This window comes from Marmota monax, unplaced genomic scaffold (assembly GCF_021218885.2).
Source record: "Marmota monax isolate L192 unplaced genomic scaffold, Marmota_monax_Labrador192_F-V1.1 WCK01_AAM20220418_F8-fsc00679, whole genome shotgun sequence".
NCBI classification, from domain to species: Eukaryota; Metazoa; Chordata; class Mammalia; order Rodentia; family Sciuridae; genus Marmota; species Marmota monax.
The window spans coordinates 184207-198392 of NW_026692027.1; the positions used below are offsets into that span (position 1 = coordinate 184207).

The following is a 14186-nucleotide window of genomic DNA, read 5'->3' on the forward strand; positions in this document are numbered from 1 at the left end:
CCCTTCATATTAAAGCCCAGGCAGTTGAAGAGATCATAAAGTTTCATGCTTAGCTGTTGTACTTAGGTTTTTATGAAGAAAAGCTTAAAAAAAGCTAAATATTATGTTTTATAATCAATTTAGTGAATGTTCACATATTAAATGCTTATTATGTGCCTAGCAGTGTGGGAGTTGAATTGCAGAAATAAGACTCTTCTTTTTCTTTTCCTTCCTTTCTTTCCCTCTTTCTTTTTCATTTCCTGAATGTTAAAGAAGCAAGTATTTTGAATACAGTATTTTCTTTTCTTTCACATTACTCTTGCCCGGTATCACATTAACCAACTAGATGTGAAGAAAAACACCCAAACCAAGAGCAAGCCTAATGACACTCTAAGTTGACATGTAAAACTATGTATTTATTATGTGTGATGTGATGTTTTGAAGTACACACACACACACACACACACACACACATTGTGGGAAAGTTAAATATAGCTAAATGTTTTATCCCACACAAAGCTTACCAGTTTTTCTATATAAAATTACTATGAGGTATCTCATCAAAATCCTGCACTTGGGTTTATTTTCCATTCATCTTTTAGTGACCAGTCATAGAATCCTGGAAGGCATCTCTGTTTACCTTCCTGCAGGGCTAGAGCCACTGTCTTCACTTTCCCATTGGTCATTTTTACTTCTTGGAACTGGGGGCTACAGCATTTCAGCAGCTAGTGGATCAGCATAGTTTTCTTCTCTACCAATCCATTCTCCAATCACTCAGGGCCTCAGAAGAGAAGAATCGAATGCCACTGTTTCCTGAAGAGAGGAAAAGAAGGTGCTGCTTTTGATGGCTTTTTCTTGTTCACGGACAACAGGAAAATAACCCTGTCTAGAGGGTTGGCTGCTCACTCAAGCCAAAATGTTCTTTTCTTTCTTCTGAATTGACATAAAACTTCAGTTCTTCTCATCTCTACTCAACTTCTTGTTCTGTGTGGTTTATGCTGATTCCTGAGGATCACTGTGATACAGGATTTACTAATAAAATCTTGGATTTGGATTTGGAAGACTACAGACGAGGAGTAGGACTAGCATTCCTGGTGAAAGGAGAAGGGTGCTTTAGGGCCCAGAAATTGAGAGCATGGTATCACTCCTGGGAAATGGTACATAATTTCTCTGGAAGAAATTGGGTTGGGGTCAACAGACAAAGTCAAGAGGCAATAGGGCCAGATGGGCACATCATCTCCAATTGTGGAACATCCTGGACTTTTAAAGATCCAGTGGAGGCTTGAAGCAGGGCAATGTCAGGGAGAGGTATGTCATACTAATTCAAAAAATGTTAATCTCTTTTCATAGATTTAAAATGAGGTAACTCATTCAATTGAATGACTTGAACATGGTTCAGCTATAAAAATTGTATTGCATGAAGATACTGAATACATGTAATTGCTAGGGATATTTAAGTGAAAAAATGACAAGTTAAAAAGAAACACATATACATTGATCTAATTTTTGTTTAGAATTCATATGGATTGACATCCATCATTCATTCATTTTCTAATGTCCATTGATTCTTAGTATGTGCAAAAGACTGCTCTTTACTAGGCAAAACATTGAGTAAAACCAAAGTTGTATAAAGGTTTTATTTGAAGGGAAGAATTGATGGTGATCTTAAACTTTTGATTTGGTATTTCCATGTCTTTTCAACATTTTATGATAAATATAATCTGGTGACTTTGAAAATATTTTGATCTAAGAAACACATGCTTTGTTTAAATTATGTCTACGGATAAGTTTTAGTATTAGAAGAATCTTGAACAATTTTGAAAATTTAGATCTTGTGTTATGAGTCTTTACAATTCACAAATATATAAATCCAATACATGATACAACAAAAAATAATAATATCATATACGTAAAACAATGTATAGATAACAAATATAATTTCAAAAGCAGCATATAAAGAATGATGTAGATAATATTTGATAAGAATTTCTCCAAGTGAGAATAAGTAATAAAAGGTAATTGGATACCTGAATATTGTTTCAGCCTATAAAACATAGTAGATGTACTTTATTAAGAGTGTGTAACTTAACAAGTAATTTTAACTCTCTCTGCACTTATGTTCCCTGAGTTAGAAAAACAAAGAACTCCAATAGATTTCAGCTGTGAAATCATGCAATTAAATTAATGTTTTGAAATAACTGGAAAGTCATATTTATCTGCCAAAATTGAATGTCATTTGAAGTAAAGGAATTAAAATTGAGTATATTGGTAAAAGTTAAGCCTGCATTTGCTTTTCAAAGCAGACAAGGGAAAATACATGTTTCAGAACTTAAAAAAAATGAATGTATTTACAGAGGCAGAATCTAGTTTGGGCAATTTGAAATGTAATTCTCTGTATTTTATTTTATCCAACTATAAAATGTTGGTAATGGGAATTATTAAATCTACTATAGCAAATTAATTCATAAGTAAGGGTGGAATCATAAAATTCGGTGTATATGCTAAATATAATTATTTATGGACATGAACTCTATTCAAACCATTTCTATGCATGTATCTGGAAGAGCAGAATTGCTGCATGGGTTGAGTTGGGTAAGAAGAGATGTTTGGTAATCAGTATGGGGCAGAGGATCAGAACAGGAAATTGATGGTGTGGTTTAGCGACCTACAAAGTTTTATTTTATAGGTGATGTATCAAAAAGATGAGATAATGAATTCAATGTTATTCATTTTATTTACATAATGGGGAAGGATTTGGTTTGAAGATTTGTCCTGCTATTGGCTCATAGTAGCCTAAGGACTTGTACAAAGAAAATAACAGTCAGAACAACAGAATTAATAAACTTAGGATCCATAAAACAAAGAAAAAAGAAGGAAGAAAGAAAGAGGATTTAAAGTTGGGTATGATCAAAAATTTGTGAACTGCAGAGAATCAGAAATAACTCTGCAGTTGCTTGCTGGGAAATTAAATAAAATTATAGACTCCACTGCTGGTGGAAAGTAGAGTGCAGAGAGAAGGATAAATGGTTTGGTATCCAGGATATTTAACTCCTCTGGCAACAAAAATTTAATGAGAAATAGCTGAAAAGCAAGGCAATAAAAAGTCACAGAATCTTGGAGTGAATTTTTAGCTGGTAGTTAAGTGAGATATGGTGTTTTTAAATAAAAGACTAAATTAATGCCTTTGGCTTTGCAATATCGTGGTTGGTGAAAGCTGTGAAATGGTAAGGAAATTATCATGGGAGGTTTTTTTATTTTTTATTTTTTGTACCAGGGATTGAACCCAGAAGTAATTAACCACTGAACCACATCCCCATCCCCCTTATCTTTTTTTTTCTAACTTTGACACAGAGTCTCACTAAGTTGTTTAGGGCCTTGTAAAGTTGCTCAGGCTGGCCTTGCACTTGTGATCCTCCTGCCTTAGCCTCCCAAAATTCTGGGATTGCAGGTGTGCACCACTGCACCCAGCAAGTGGCTGCATTTTGATTCTGACAATTTTCACCAAAAATATAGGTGCAGAAACAGAACATTCAATATAGAAATATAAAGGAAGAAGGAATTCAGGAGAACCTCTGAAATAGCCTGGCCCACACTTCCCAAAATAAACAAGAGGAAGCATCCCTGCTATAAACAATGGAGCCGAATCTGAAGGTTTCTCCACTCTGCTCTGAAGCATCTGAAGGTAAAATTAAACCATGCCTAGTTCTGCTATGGCCAACATTTTTCAAATAATTCAGAAGGTCTTATGTAAAATAGTGTTCAGAAAGCATTTTAAATGAAGGGACCTGGGCTTTGTCATGCTAGAAACTAACGTCTCTTGAAAGCACAGTTCATCCCAGACCACCCTTGGGAAGGAATAAGGGAGACAAACAGACTGTTGTTCAAGTCATAGCTTTAGGCTGCTCCAGCTAAGTTCCATTAGAGAAGAATTCAGTCTCTTCTCTGAGACAGGTGGCTGTTTGCTCAGGACCATGAGGAATCATAGTTCAATGCAAAGTGATTTCTACTAAGAAGTCTTTATTTGGACATTTCTTTTGGTCTCGTTTTTCCATTCAGCCAGGAAACAAAATATTCTACAGTTCAAAAAGTCAAATAAAGCTAGGAAGAATCGGGTGATGCCTTTTGTGAATGGATGAATTTGTAATGTGGCCTCTTAGGAACCCTGTGGTTATACTTCCTCACAGCGCAGATCTAAAAGGCCCAAATCTCACTTTCCAATTAGTTTCAGAGGTCTGGCAGTATTGTTTTGAGAAACAGAAAATAATGTCTTGTCCATTCCGAAATGAATAGAATAAAAATGAAGCTCACTCATGGTTTAGTGCCCAGGACATTTACAACAACACAATGCATACACAACCTTCAAGACACCATCTATCAATGACATGGCCATCCAACAGAAGAGCCAAAACAACTGCAGGGAGCTACCTGAGATCTCCTGCCATGATCCCAGTGCTGGGGGACAGCCAGCTCCTTAAATTATCCCCCACCCCCAAGTAACCTGGAATTTAAATTTCACTTCACTAGGAAACAGGAAATGTTTTTAATTGATTTAAATGAGCATTCCAAGTCCCAAACCAAATGATGTTTGGTAAATTTTTGTAGATAAGGGCAACATGAGGAAGAATTGGGAATGGAGGTGATGGGGCAGAAAACTCTTTGGGATTTTAAATGGGAACAAAAGTCTCAAAAAATGATAATGGTGGGCTGGGGATGTGGCTCAAGCAGTAGCGCGCTCGCCTGGCATGCGTGCGGCCCGGGTTCAATCCTCAGCACCACATACAAAGATGCTGTGTCTTCCGAAAAGTAAAAAATAAATATAAAAAATTCTCTCTCTCTCTCTCTCTCTAAAAAATATGGTAATGGAAGTGAGTCTATGCTTTAGAAAGTCATGGAGAGTGATAGGGTAGGGGGAAGGCAGCAATGGTGAGAAAAAGGAATTAAGATCCATTTGCTCACATCAGAAATCAGCAAAGGTGTGATGTGTTAAGTTTGAACAGCTACTGCTGAGATCAATGAGAAACTGCACAGCTTTGAAGACCAGAACCTGTATACCAGAGTCAGGTATCAAGAATGTTGGACAATCTGAAGGGAAAGCTGGGTCTTGTCTCCAGGCATTCCAATAGAAGTCACAAAGAATCACAAACCAAATACATAGCAGCAGAGGAAAGAAGAAACACTATATACATACTTGGCTGAGCTAATAATGCACATTTTGTTGATTATTATTCTCTGTAAATCTCTACATATTTAGTGTTTGATTGATGCTTGTGCATGAGGCGTACTCACCTCCTGGTGAGTTCAATATCATTAAATTGACTTTGGGCCCCAGGTAGGAAATTCAGCAGTTAGGTTAAAAAGTGTTCGACATATATTTCATAATTATTGAATGTGTCTTTAAGAATTACCAAATAGTTAATTAACTAATCAGAAATCGCTTATTTCTAACAAGCTGCTAATTTATTCCAATTCTTCTTCCAAGATCAATTTATTTTTCCATTTCTATACTTATTTATTCAATTTATTCAAGTCAGGCTTTCACTGCTTCTCTCTTGAATATTGCCTTTAACTGTTCAAAGTTGCCCTGAAGTTGAGCCTATGCCTTATTGCCAGATAAAGAGTCCTGAAATTTTCATCTTATTTCTCCTGCTCAAACACTCTTTTCTGTGTGCACTCCAATTTTAACAGAATAATACCCAAATTCTTTGGTGTCTAATTTTTAAAATAGGCCAACATATCATGCAAACATACCATGCAATACAGTAAGAGTCTACATTAAAGGAAAATGAAAAGCCAAGGTGCCTTCCACTCTGCTTGTAGCAAATGAACTTGCTGGATTCAAATGAACTTTGCTCATTATCACATTCCTGGTGCTCAGTAGCTAATCCTTTCTAGACTTTATATCTCCTTTAGCTTATATCCCACCCTTTGGGTTTGGTTGCAGATTCTGCTTTTTTCAATTTGGCCCTTAATATTCCCTAGTGGAACTCCACAAAGATTAATATGGGACTGTAGGAAAATTTTGTACGAGCCAGCAATGGTGTTCTTCCTTTACAACTTCTACAGTTCCTTCCTTCCTTCCTTCCTTCCTTCCTTCCTTCCTTCCTTCTTCTCCTCCTCCTCCTCCTCCTCCTTCAAGTTTTTTAGTTGTAGTAGGACACATTACCTTTATTTTATTTATTTATTTTATGTTGTGCTGAGGATCAAACCCAGGGCCTTAATCATGCTAGGTGAGCGCTCTACCCCTGAGCCACAATCCCAGCCCTCTACAATTTTCTTTTGATATCTTAAACCCAGATGGTTGAAGGAAGCCTCTATTAGGCTTCCTTCTATTTGCAAATTGTGTAGACTTGTCTCGCTCATGTCCTGTGTGGGCGAGAGGGTGGGTACCCCTAGTAGTGATGTGCTGGCTGTGAAATAAGATTTTAAACTAATATATCAAGAAATTAAAGAAAAACAGACAAGAATATATTTAAAGTAGGGGCATGGCCAGTTGAGCCTACTAGAGGGGTCTAGCTTCTAACAAAGAAGAAGCCTATGCCTGCTTTATTTATAGTGGTACAGATCAAAGGGGATCAGTATGTATAAGGTTTCCATGTGGGAGGAGTCTTTTCTTGGTGCTTGCTTCTCAGGGTGGCAGGGATGCCACAATAAACAGGTTATTTGGCCTTTGGCAGGCGACGCCCATCTCCAGGAGGCTCTTTGATCCTAAGGCTGTGAGTTAGGACAGCATGATCCAGGCATTCTTATGGTGGGGGTGGGGGTGGGGGTATTCCACCCAGGAGTTCCTGAAAGAGTGTCCTCTCTGCCTTAATGATTAGAACAAATATATATTTATATTTAATTATATATTATATATATGGCCTCCAACAGACTTGGTCAAAGATGATTCTTTATCTAAATACTCTGAGTCTAGGAAATTTAGAATGTTACAATATTTGTGTTATGAGTTGGAATTTTTAAGGGAGTCATTTGACTGATTAGAAACCATTTGGAAATAAATTCAGTACTAACACATAGCTACTGTAAATGAAGTGAAATCCACAATTATAAATATATAATAAAATACATACCTTAATTAATGTGATTAGGCATGTGCTGTTTAACAACTGAGATATGTTCTGAGAAATAGAAGTATATCCCCAAATGGGAAAATATAACGAACTTGGAAGTGTACAGTTCATTTCACTTTCCTTTTGCGTAAAGTATTAGTTGAAAAATACTGGTACCTGAATAGAGCATCAAGTTACATAACTAATTTGGGAGCAAAATCTGCCATTGAGAAACAAAATTATGAGCTTATCTCACATCATTAAAAGCCAACAGAAAATCACTCCACACAAAGAAAAGCTGACCTATGTTCCCAGCCTGTTAGTATATTATTAATGTCATGATGCCATTGTCCTCTGGAAGATAACATTTGGTTGCTGTTTGCATTGTTATTACTGAGTCTTTATATAGCACATTCATCTTTTAATGGGTTTAAAAGGTCACTTGTGATCTAAGCATTTTGCAAGTTACCCTTCTTTTCTTTTCTTGAACATGGTGATGGTGTTTGTTTGGTTTGTTGTACTCTGAAAGATTCCATGCTCTGAAAGATACTCTGGACACTGAGGATATATCCAGGATACCTGTCTTTAGGGCCTGCCACTGTACCTGTGGGAAACATTTAAGATGCATGTGTCCTCATCTGGTTAGAACAAGGCTCCCATCCTCAGCATTCATCATCAGTCTCTGCAGATTTTTGTCCAAAGCACATAGGTGAAAGAGGTAAATTGTGTCTGCTTCAAACTTCTCTCTCTAGGGAGAGAATAAACTTGTTCTTCTTCAGTATGTAAAATAGATTGTCTCTAAAATTCATACACTGTTTTGCAATTATATTTTAAGGACTTGCACCTAAATGACTTAGATTGTCAATGTGTTCATAGCCACAATTATATTGATCTGTGCCACTCTTTGACATGTTGCCTCAATTTTTTCTGGTCATGCAGTTCAAGGGAGCTAGATTTTGAAAAATTTCATAAATTCTTGCCAAAAGTGATAGGGATCTGATTTCAGTATTGTGGCTTCTCATGGTTATATAGAATTTGAGTTGTCTGTGTACAGGACAAACTGCAAGACAATTTATCTTTTCTTTCTACATTCTTCCAACTCTCCATTTACCACTTCTGGTCAATTTAGAATTCACCTCAGATCCATGCTAAGAATGGGATCAACCCTGAATCCTAACACAACTAAACCCATGGCTATCACTTGGATAAATGTCCACCAAAATCCTATGTCTTAAAGAATTGGTTATTAGCCTTTAGTGTTTCAGGGAGATGGTGGACCCTTTAGGAGGTGGGGCCTATTGGAGGGAAGTTAGGTCATTGGAGCAATGCCCTTGGAGGGGATATTGAGATCCCAGACCTTTCTTGTCTCTCTTGGTTCTCTGGCAAACGTGCAGGAGTGCTGCATATTCCCACCATGATGGACTGCCTCACCTCAGGCCCAAAGGCCATGGGGCCATGCAACCATCTGAAACTGTGAACCAAATGAACCTTTCCTTATTAATGAATATTATCTCAGTTATTTGGTCAAAGCTTTGGAAAGCTGACTAACACCTATTAATGTCAACTGATCCAGTTAATGCCCAAGATGATTCCACCTGGCAGTCCCTATATAAGATGGCACTCCTTTGTGTGCAAATCTGTTTGTATGAAAACAGAAGAACTCTAAATGTGTCACCATGACTCTTACCTGGCTATGCCTACTTCCCTCCTAAGAGGCCTCATATTTTAAGGCAGAAAGTCAGCCACAGGGCAGAGATTATTGTCTGGCTTATAGAGCTGAGTACTCCTGTCTGCATCAATAGGGAAACATTTTAACATTCAAGCTCTAGAAAGAGTTTCAAAATCAACTACCATCAAGACCTTTATCCCTGGCTTTCATCACCTTTTTCATTAGCCTGAGCCTGTGCAGTTCCTTTTCCATTTCTATTATTCTCAAACAAGGCCTTGGGTTTCCAAATCTTTGTTCTTTTGAGCCCCTAGCTATTTCTTCCCATTTTATTCCACCGAACTCCACCTCATACTCAATCTGTCCACCCCAGGCTCACAAGTCCTTGCCTGAAGTATGGCCACCTCTTTTTCATGAAGCCAGAGCTGCATCCTGTCTGCATTCCATCACTTCTAAGCAATTCCTTGTTCCTCCTTCTATAGGGGATTGTAGGCCGATTATTAAGTCAGATTCTTGCATATACCCTGTTACTGAGATTTACTTCCCATTTGATCCCCAACTGGGGTACTTTTCAGATTTTTGAAAATATTCACACATGACTTAAAGCTTTGACAGCACCACTAAACCTCACCATCTTCCACCCATGTCAAGATACAATCAACATCATAGCCTCACAGTTACTTGCTTTTCTCCATTTCTTTCATTCATCTACTCCCATGGCCACACCCTAAAACTTGCCATCCCCAAAACTATCCCTTTTCTGATGCTTTATATTTCAGTACCTCATTCCTTACCCACTTTCTTTGGTGATGTTTGTCACTCATTCTCTTCTCTTCAGTTTTTGAGCATCTCCCTTTTTGCACACTCTATCAGCAATTCTCTGACCTTTCATCTTTTTTCTATTGAGCCTAGACCTCTTCATCAATTCTACTTTTTCTATAAATCCATTAGGCTTATCTCATTATATATTTCATTATATACTCCAGTTGGCAAATCTTGCTAAAGAAACCCACAACTTAAAATATATAGCATCCTTCCTCTGGACTCTCATCAGATACTGAACATATAATTGGATGCTATTTTACCATCCAAGTGACATATATTATGTTAAAAACTGAACTTACTCTATCAAAATTTGGTTAAGCTTGAGTGAAGAATTTGTTGTTGACTTTCACAAATTGCTATTTGTAAGATGTTTAAAATCATTATTTTTTTGCATTTAAAAATGAAGAAATGTCATGCTATATTTGGCATGGTATCTTCTAGACCAGGAATGGAAAATATACTTCTTTTTCATGCCAATTTCAATTGCTTAGAGTACCAGTAACTCATTTGTATTGACTACTGAACACATAGTGCATAATTTGGTTAAGAGGATTTGGACATTAGAGGATTAGAGAAGGCAGACAGTTTTCCAAGCAGTGCTTAGCTGATGTGTATTCAACCATCAGGTTTCAGCTTAAACAGAATTTCCTCAAAGACAATTTATCTTGAAACTTGATCTAGATTTTACCATGTGGTCCTTATCACAGCTCTTAACTAATATCCCTGCTCTAATAGACTAACAGGTTCTGTAAGAGAACTTTCCTATCATGCTTACCATGGTATCCTATGCTTAAGTGTCTAGCAAATGCTTAATAAATATTTGCTGAATAAGCTGCATGGTTCTAACCTGCAAACCTGCTTTGCACATATTTTTTCTAGCCAAAAGAGGCCATTTGTTGTCTCCCTAAGGACACCATATATCCCAACTTTTATTCCTGCCATACGCTCAACACTTACAAATGAATCTTTATTAAAGACACTTCAATGCCTTTTGTTAGACACTTCAATATTTTACATGTTTTCAATGTACATAGTACCAAAATTTCTATAAATAAATAACTTTGTACATAAAAGTAATACTTCCTCTTTCACATTGCCTCTCAGAAGCAGAAAATTCACATATTTTGTGGAAGTAACATTTATCAGTTAACAGTTGAGGACAAAACAATGGTTAACAACAGAATTATACAATTTTGACAATATTATTTTCCTATCATGTTGCTGTTTCCTTGGAGGGGGGTCGGTAATAGTTCTGGTGCCTTAGTGCATGGCGGGAATTTAGAGACAAACAATGGTGCAGCTATGTTCATCAAAAAAACTCTTCTCAAGTTCAAGAGTCTAATAGACCACCATACAATAATCATGGGAGACTTCAACACACCTCTCTCACCACTGGACAGATCTTCCAAACAAAAGTTGAATAAGGAAACTATAGAACTCAATAACACAATTAATAACCTAGACTTAATTGACATATATAGAATATACCACCCAACATCAAGCAGTTACACTTTTTTCTCAGCAGCACATGGATCCTTCTCAAAAATAGATCATATATTATGTCACAGGGCAACTCTTAGACAATATAAAGGAGTAGAGATAATACCATGCATCTTATCTGATCATAATGGAATGAAACTGAAAATCAATGATAAAAGAAGGAAGGAAAAATCATGCATCACTTGGAGAATGAAAAATAGGTTACTGAATAATCAATGGGTTATAGAAGACATCAAGGAGGAAATTAAAAAATTCTTAGAGATAAATGAAAACACAGACACAACATAGCGGAATCTATGGGACACTTTGAAAGCAGTTCTAAGAGGAAAATTCATTGCTTGGAGTTCATTCCTTAAAAAAAGAAAAAAAAAAACCAACAAATAAATGATCTCATACTTCATCTCAAAATCCTAGAAAAAGAAGAGCAAAACAACAGCAAAAGAAGTAGAAGGCAAGAAATAATTAAAATCAGAGCTGAAATTAATGAAATCGAAACAAAAGAAACAATTGAAAAAAATTGACAAAACTAAAAGTTGGTTCTTTGAAAAAATAAATAAAATCTACAGACCCTTAGCCATGCTAACGAAGAGAAGAAGAGAGAGAACTCAAATTACTAACATACGGGATGAAAAAAGCAATATCACAACAGACACTTCAGAAATACAGAACATAATCAGAAATTATTTTGAATCCTTATACTCCAATAAAATAGAAGATAGTGAAGGCATCGATAAATTTCTTAAGTCATATAATCTGCCCAGATTGAGTCAGGAGAATATAGACAACCTAAACAGACCAATATCAATTGAGGAAATAGAAGAAACCATCAAAAGACTACCAACTAAGAAAAGCCCAGGACTGGATGGGTATACAGCAGAGTTTTACAAAACCTTTAAAGAGGAACTAATACCAATACTTTTCAAGCTAGTTCAGGAAATAGAAAAAGAGGAAGAACTTCCAAATTCATTCTATGAGGCCAACATCACCCTGATTCCTAAACCAGACAAAGACACTTCAAAGAAAGAAAACTACAGACCAATATCTCTAATGAACCTAGATGCAAAAATCCTCAATAAAATTCTGGCGAATCGGATACAAAAACATATCAAAAAATTTGTGCACCATGATCAAGTAGGATTCATCCCTGGGATGCAAGGCTGGTTCAATATACGGAAATCAATAAATATTATTCACCACATCAATAGACTTAAAAATAAGAACCATATGGTCATCTCGATAGATGCGGAAAAAGCATTCGACAAAGTAGAGCATCCCTTTATGTTCAAAACTCTAGAAAAACTAGGGATAACAGGAACACACCTCAATATTGTAAAAGCAGTCTACGCTAAGCCTCAGGCTAGCAACATTCTAAATGGAGAAAAATTGAAGGCATTCCCTCTAAAATCTGGAACAAGACAGGGATGCCCTCTCTCACCATTTCTGTTCAACATAGTTCTCGAAACACTGGCCAGAGCAATTAGACAGATGAAAGAAATTAAAGGCATAAAAATAGGAAAAGAAAAACTTAAATTATCACTATTTGCAGATAACATGATTCTATACCTAGCAGACCCAAAAGGGTCTACAAAGAAACTATTAGAGCTAATAAATGAATTCAGCAAAGTGGCAGGATATAAAATCAACACGCATAAATCAAAGGCATTCCTGTATATCAGTGACAAATCCTCTGAAATGGAAATGAGGACAACCACTCCATTCACAATATCCTCAAAAAAAAAATATATATACTTGGGAATCAACCTAACAAAAGAGGTGAAAGACTTATACAATGAAAACTACAGAACCCTGAAGAGAGAAATAGAAGAAGATCTTAGAAGATGGAAAAATATACCCTGTTCATGGATAGGCAGAACTAACATCATCAAAATGGTGATATTACCAAAAGTTCTCTATAGGTTTAATGCAATGCCAATCAAAATCCCAACGGCATTTCTTGTAGAAATAGAGAAAGCAATCATGAAATTCATATGGAAAAATAAAAGACCCAGAATAGCAAAAACAATGCTAAGCAGGAAGTGTGAATCAGGCGGTATAGCGATACCAGACTTCAAACTATACTACAGAGCAATATTAACAAAAAAAGCATGGTACTGGTACCAAAACAGGCGGGTAGACCAATGGTACAGAAGAGAGGACACAGAAACCAATCCACAAAACTACAACTATCTTATATTTGATAAAGGGGCTAAAAGCATGCAATGGAGGAAGGATAACATCTTCAACAAATGGTGCTGGGAAAACTGGAAATCCATATGCAACAAAATGAAACTGAATCCCTTTCTCTCGCCATGCACAAAAGTTAACTCAAAATGGATCAAGGAGCTTGATATCAAATCAGAGACACGGCATCTGATAGAAGAAAAAGTTGGCTACAATCTACATACTGTGGGGTCGGGCTCCAAATTCCTTAATAGGACACCCATAGCACAAGAGTTAATAACTAGAATCAACAAATGGGACTTACTCAAACTAAAAAGTTTTTTCTCAGCAAAAGAAACAATAAGAGAGGTAAATAGGGAGCCTACACCCTGGGAAATCTTTACTCCTCACACTTCAGATAGAGCCCTAATATCCAGAGTATACAAACAACTAAAAAAATTAGACAATAAGATAACAAATAACCCAATCAACAAATGGGCCAAGGAGCTGAACAGACACTTCTCAGAGGAGGACGTACAATCAATCAACAAGTACATGAAAAAATGCTCACCATCTCTAGCAGTCAGAGAAATGCAAATCAAAACCACCCTAAGATACCATCTAACTCCAGTCAGATTGGCAGCCATTATGAAGTCAAACAACAACAAATGCTGGCGAGGATGTGGGGAAAAGGGTACACTTGTACAATGCTGGTGGGACTGCAAATTGGTGCGGCCAATTTGGAAAGCAGTATGGAGATTTCTTGGAAAGCTGGGAATGGAACCACCATTTGACCCAGCTATTCCCCTTCTAGGTCTATTCCCTAAAGACCTAAAAAGAGCATGCTACAGGGACACTGCTACATCAATGTGCATAGCAGCACAATTCACAATAGCAAGACTGTGGAACCAACCTAGATGCCCTTCAATAGACGAATGGATAAAAAAAATGTGGCATTTATACACAATGGAGTATTACTCTGCATTAAAAAATGTCAAAATCATAGA

The 14186-nt window shown here is 36.7% G+C and overlaps 1 long non-coding RNA gene across 1 annotated transcript in view; it reads right to left on the reverse strand.

Annotated features, from left to right (window-relative positions):
- The window catches only part of LOC124098929 (uncharacterized), a 29556-nt gene extending 15390 nt beyond the window's left edge, over nucleotides 1–14166 (reverse strand). Inside the window, exon 1 of the long non-coding RNA XR_006853746.2 lies at nucleotides 620–14166. This is a non-coding gene — a long non-coding RNA (uncharacterized LOC124098929). The remainder of the gene's footprint in view (nucleotides 1–619) is intronic.
- Between the last annotated feature and the right edge of the window lie 20 nt (nucleotides 14167–14186).